This window comes from Taudactylus pleione, unplaced genomic scaffold (assembly GCF_031769625.1).
Source record: "Taudactylus pleione unplaced genomic scaffold, aTauple2 ptg000083l, whole genome shotgun sequence".
NCBI lineage: Eukaryota > Metazoa > Chordata > Amphibia > Anura > Myobatrachidae > Taudactylus > Taudactylus pleione.
In genome coordinates this window covers 3,420,248-3,426,913 of record NW_028284485.1, presented here as the reverse complement: position 1 = coordinate 3,426,913, position 6,666 = coordinate 3,420,248, and positions in this window count along the sequence as shown.

The following is a 6,666-nucleotide window of genomic DNA, read 5'->3' as shown; positions in this document are numbered from 1 at the left end:
TGGAACCACCCTCGCTACTCCCCTGGTTTTGTTACACTGTCTCCCGTGCTTGTGGCGCCCCCACCCCCCTTCTTCCCCAGCTGCTGCTATTGCCTCCCTCCATACGCGGTCATCTCGGGCCAATTATTTTTACCCCTTTGTTAGCATCCCAGTCTTCCTCTCCTGGACCATCAATTGATCATTCAGGCTGGCCAGCGCTTGCTGCGCTGGGGGGGGCATGGGTGTGTAGGCCTATTGCTCCTACTTTAATTGGTAAGTGGGTTTTTTCAATATATTTGCAGCGTGACACCCTGAAGCCCACCCACAGGAACTTTGGGGAATCACCCTAAAAAGGCTTGCTTCCATGCCAAATCTGGTAATGCCCACAGCTGTCCAGCTGTCGACGGTGGATCTCCTTAAGACTGCATCCCCTATACACCTCGGTCATATGTAGCGCTGGCTACAGCTATATCACCCTATATCCCCTGCAGTAACACTCCAATTTTACTGATGCTACTGTAGTGACTGGCTTTTTGAGCTTACCTTAATTGTTTGTGGTGCACTTTACCTTGGCCGTTGACGTGGGTTGTGTAGGGGTTCACTGAGACCATGCTGCTGCTTGAGTTGTCCCTCATTGTGGTTGCTATAGAACTCTTGGGGGACCGCTTGGGTAACGTGGCTATGGTTTTGATGTGACACCCTGGGCGCATTTTATGCGCTTTACCTCAGTTTGTCCTCTCTTCCGGTTGTTCGTTTGCTAGGATGAATTGTTCTGTGTTGCCTGATGCTTAATGTCCATTTTGTTGCCAGGCTTGTGCCTGATAAACAGATTGGGATTGCGGATGCACTGTCCCCAAGACTTTGCACTGTTAGCAGGTGGGTTGGCTGGAATGGGAGCTATTTCTGTTTTCGGTGACTCGGGCACTTAAAAGCTTGCGGAGAGTCAAGTTGACATTTATTTGGGATCTGTATTTGCAAGGGCGCTTGCTCGCTGTGTTACAGCATATTTTACCAGTCGTGTCTATTTTCTTTGCGTTTTAGGATGGGCCTGGCCCCTGCAGGTCCTTCACAATTTTGAAGGCCTGCGGGGGTTAGTCCAGGTCGACCCCTAAAGCAATTAACTGCAGGTATCCCATTGATATGTCCATGTTGCTTTACTTGCTGGCTGCGGTCCCTTCAGTTTCTTTTTTATTTTCAGCTTTGAATGCTTGCTGTTTCAATCAAGTTTTTGCCATGATGCTTCATGTGGCATTTTTAGGTCTCCAAATTAGTTTACCCCCCTTTACAAGGGTTGACCCAACACTCACTATTGGGGACGTAATTTGTATAACTGGAAGCAATGCTAGGCCTTATACAGCACTCCAGCGTGGACCAGGCTGGTAGAGGGTGCTGGCTTCACTGCAAACATATCCCATTCCTGCAGTATGTCCGATGGCGCTGGCGGGCTCCTTTGAGCAGATGCATGGCGATGGTAATGGGGCATAGTTGATGCACGAGGATTTCTCCCGGTTACAAAATACCAGTTTTGTCATGTTTTTGCAGCATTATTTGGCTTTTCAGAGCCTTAGCCGGGCAAGTTCGGCACTCACTCATTTAGAATAGGAGCTGCCTCATCTGTGGCTTCTGCTGGCTTATATATCCCTTGGCCTGTGGCGTCCTGCTGTGTTCCGATGTTATATTCATCTGGGATTCACTATTTCTGCTCCAATGTAGCTCACCAGAGGACTAACCACTCGCCGACTTACTGAGGGAGTCTAAGAGGATTTTTTTATTTTCCCCCAGGGGCCCAATTGGCTTCTAAGTTGTAAGATATGGAGTGATGGTTAGTTTACTCCGGGGGTTTTTTAGGTTTTTTGCCTCAAGTCTGATTAGCTACGTTGTTCCCCTCCCCCTTCCCCTCTCTTTGTTATGTTGTTTGCCATGTCTTGTCAGTATGGTGTGTCTGTGGTCAACTGCTTGGTTTGTGTTTTTTCTTTCCGTATTATAGATGCTGCATCTGTGTGTGAATGAACATATCTACTTATGTTGTGATATGTGGACATATACGTACTCCATTTAATTCAATGCTATAATTAATGTTTGAAATGGAATTGGTATGAAATACCAGCAGCCACATGGCCGGCGGTTCGATTCCCGTCACCGGCAGGCTGACAGGAGCAGAGTGCGACGCAGCGGAAGCCCGACAGCACTGGAAATCCCGATCGTAGATAGGTAAGTATCCACTAACCTAACCTAACCCCCCTAACCCTAACCCTCCTTAGGGGTGCCTAACCCTAACTTCCCCCCCAAGTGCCTAACCCTAATCCCCCCTCTAAGGCCTAACCCTAACCACCCCCTTCCCCGCTGCCTAAACCTAAGTCCCCCGGGGGGGTGCCTAACCCTAAGTCCCCCCCGGGGGTGCCTAACCCTAACCCTCCCTTCCCCTAGCCTAACCCTAACCCTCCCTTCCCCTAGCCTAACCCTAAGTCCCTCCCAGGAGCCCTAAATCTAACCCTCCCCGCCACGGCTGTCCGCTCGCAGCGCCCGGCATCACTACGATTGTGATGCCAGGTGCCGGTCTCCCGGCATCGGGGAAATGCGGGCGTCTACATCTAGACGCCCGGCATTTCACCCTTGCCGGGATAAGACAGTCAGGAAGCCAGCTGCCGGTATTTAGGCAGTCGGCTTCCCGATTGCCTCCCTTTGAAATAATACTGACAGAGTGGCATTTGGTTTACATAATGTTTAATGCAATAGGTTAAATAAATAATATATAGATATCTAGGATACTACCATATATGTCAGAGAACATTAAAAACACACCTGTATTGGTACCAAGAATTTATTTTAATTACACTTTCTTACCTATATAACACTTTAATTTATTTATTTTATTATTTCATGGTCTATATCATGACATACATATTTTAAAGAATAATAAAAGTTCTATTTTAATTATGTGCATCCATTGCAGACAACTCTTTCCCTCTCTACCCATATTGGGAATGATTTAGGTCAGCGAACTACATTGGATTGGCGCTCTACTGTCCTTAGATCCATTTGATAGCAGAAGCTCTGCCTTCCTGCCAGTGTTGTGGTCTTTCATTGTCCACAGGAGTGTTTGGTGGTGTGCTGGTTCTGGTGCCTAGTTGGATGTTGCTAGGAGGAAGATATATACTGCAGTGCTGAGGTACATGTTGGAGAATGGTGGTGAGGTAGTGGAGAATGGTGGTGGTGTAGTGGAGCAGGTGTTTATTCAATTCCGCAATGCACATTCATTTCATGGAGATGGCATGCATTTTAGTCTTACAGGATTGGCTAATTTTCTGCTGGTTTAGGTGTTTCTTATTACAGGGTTGAGTTATTGTGGCAGTGCATAGGTTTAGGCCTTGCTTGGTGGAAGAGAATGACACTTGGAGTTACTTTATGTTAATAGTTAGTCTTAGTGGGTGCGCTCTCATTAAAGTGGAGTAAGGCGGCAGACAATTGTTCTGGATAGGAAATGGCTATACCACCTGGACCCATGTTTGACGGTAAAGGAGAGTTGATCATCAATGCTTGGCTTGTGTGTCTTTGTTTGAGCTGTTTGGTTGTTATTGTCCTGTGCATTCTTTTTGTGCAGTCACCATTATTAGTATTAATTTATAGTCTAAAATTTAATGACTTGTCAGAAGTAAATTTGACAAAATATTTATTCGCCAACACTGTTGTCTGTTTCTTTATTTAGAAGTTAAGTTACATTTTATTTCAAAAGGTTGTTATATGGTAACACGATAATAAACATTAGTGAGTTTAATACATTGGTAGCAATATAAACAATTCCTAATATGTGTCTCTAGAGGTATGCTATAATAGAAATAGAGTTCGCTGCTAGATAAAAGTTGTCAACACCAGATACATCTGTGTAGGTATCAAAGTAAAAATGTCCCAGCAGCAGTAGGTAAAGTTTTCTATTGGCATCAATGTAATGCAGTAGGTAAAGTTTTCTATTGGCATCACTGTAATTTGCTCTAAGGTATTTAAGACAGTAATTATAATTGAATGGTTTAAATGCTTTGAAATCATAAGTCCTCCATTAAATCAGCTCCATAGTACCGATTTGTGCTGGCCCTGTGTTAGTGGTTTACAGTGTAATTAAGTGCTCTGGAGTAGTAGGGAGTCAGTGGTGCAGCTGTAATTAACATCCCAGTTGGGGATAGGCACTGTTGCCAAGTGCTCTGGAATGGTAAAAAGCCAGGATACTGTTGCACCAGTGCACTGGCTGAGAACAGGCACCAGAGACAGGTTGGTATTGACAGACTCAGGGGATTTCAAAGAGATTGATGGTGAAACTGGTTAGAATGGCATATACTTTATATGACCTATACCAAAAGTAGTAAACAATGGTGAGAAAAAATAAATATTGAAAAAATATTCAATATTATTTTATCACTGTTAAATTATATATCAAGGAACCTGGTGTGATTATAGTAAATCATCTGTTTTAATTAATGACAACATGCACAGGCATATATCAATAAAGGATACAGATACTAACATCCACACCCTTTTCCCAGGAGAATAGACTCCAACTAAATAGACTTACTGTATCCAACAAATTGTTTTTTGAGCTACACTATCAAACTAATATTTTATTATACTTTATAGTTGAGTATTTCTTCCCAACACATGTTTGACAAAAAATTATTTCATGTGGGTAAATGAGTTAGCCATGATACATCCAAAATCCTTTCCAAAAGGTAATTTAAACAAATGGTAAAAATGGATCCCCTACCCGATATATACTGGTATATTTACTATAGTGAGAGTTTTTAGAAATGGAGATGTTGCCCATAGCAACCAATCAGATTCTACTTAACATTTATCTAGCACCTTCTACAAGATAATAGCTAGAATCTGATTGGTTGCTATGGACAACATATCCACTTCTAAAATCTCTCACTTTAGTAAATATACCCCATAGAGTCAGAGGTAAATGGGGTAAATATACCCCATAGTATAAATATACCCCATAGAGTCATACCCCATAGAGTCAATGTTGTTGCATAATTTGGTAGAGCCAGAGAGCTGAGTATGCTGGCAAAGCCTGCTAAAACTCTCATCGATAATAAACATTATGATCATGACAAAATTAGAATGTCTGAGCATGCATATTTTTCGTTAAAGTGGGCATAGAGATCGAATCTGTTTCTAATCTTTTTTTTATATTATTCTGATGCTACAGACATTCTAATTTTCAAGAGATGAGATGTTCTACAATTTGATAGTCAAATGGGTGTTTAATCCTTCATCCTAATACTCTTTCTGCCCTTTTACTCCTGGATAGACTCCAAAATATCAGTCTCTCCTAAGCACTTCAACACATTTGGATAGTGGTATCTTTCTCAAAGGGCAATGAGGAGAGTGCAGCCCCATACAATATTTATACCCCATTATGTCCAATCAGCTGCCTAATTGTAACTCCTTTGCAGCTGCTTGTTTCAACCTTCCATATCACAAACCAGAAGGTCTATACAATCTACCTGTAACTTATCCTATATTTCCAGCTCCATGTATGAATAACAACGGGAACTGGAACTGCTTTGTGCTCCAAATGTGTTCCATATCAGGCTTCCGGTCTCGGAGTAATGCAGGAACCGGAACTGCTTTGTGTTTCACGTGCATTCCAAACTGAACTTCCGGTATCAGAATGATACAGGAAGTTTAAAAAATAAAGTGCCACAGCACTATTTTGCCATTCAAGTATGCATTCCATCCACTAGTTGCATGGATACATGTAGGCCACACTGCAAATAGTTGCATAAAGTGCAAGGGTGCAAGTGATAATATTATATATATATATATATATATATATATATAAAACATTCCATATACATAAAAGCCAATTTACAACAATTCATGCCAAGTTATGTTACAATAAATAACAATAAAAATAGATGATATGACTATAAACATCTAATATAGAATATTGTTTCTCCAGTTTTTCTTTTGATGAATGCATTCACGTTTTGAAGTGTGCTGTTCATTGTATTAATATAGGAAAAAAATTATTAAAAAAATAAGTAATAAAAGATAATTAAAATTTGATATCACAGTTAAATGGAGAACAATTATGAAACCATTTGAGCTCAAAGTCTGCATTGAGGCTAGCCAAAATCAAAGTATTTAGTTTATAGATCCATATCATCTCAGCTTATCCAAATTGGGATTCTAGGTTTCTATGTTGCCATTGCAGTCTAATGCACTGTATAGCTCCAAAATTTTTTAGACACAAACATTTTTTGGCAGTTCACAGTACAGCAGGGTCCTTGCAAAGTCATCATTTTGACATCAGTTCGAAGAAGGAAGTCAATGTTGTTGCATAATTTGGTAGAGTCAGAGAATATTGGCAAAGCTCTCATCGATAATAAACATTAAGATCATGACAAAATTAGAATGTCTGAGCATGCATATTTTTCTTTAAAGTGGGCAGAGAGATCGAATCTGTTTCTAATCTCTTTTTTATATTATTCTGATGCTTCAGACATTCTAATTTTCAAGAGTTGAGATGTTCTACAATGTAATTCAAATTGCACGTACATACAATCACATATACAACATTATTTGTTTGTACCATATGAAATCACACAATTTTGCAGTTATTCCATTAATCTCAACAGCGTTCATACTTTTTGTGCCCACTTTAGTGCATTTACACATTATGCAATC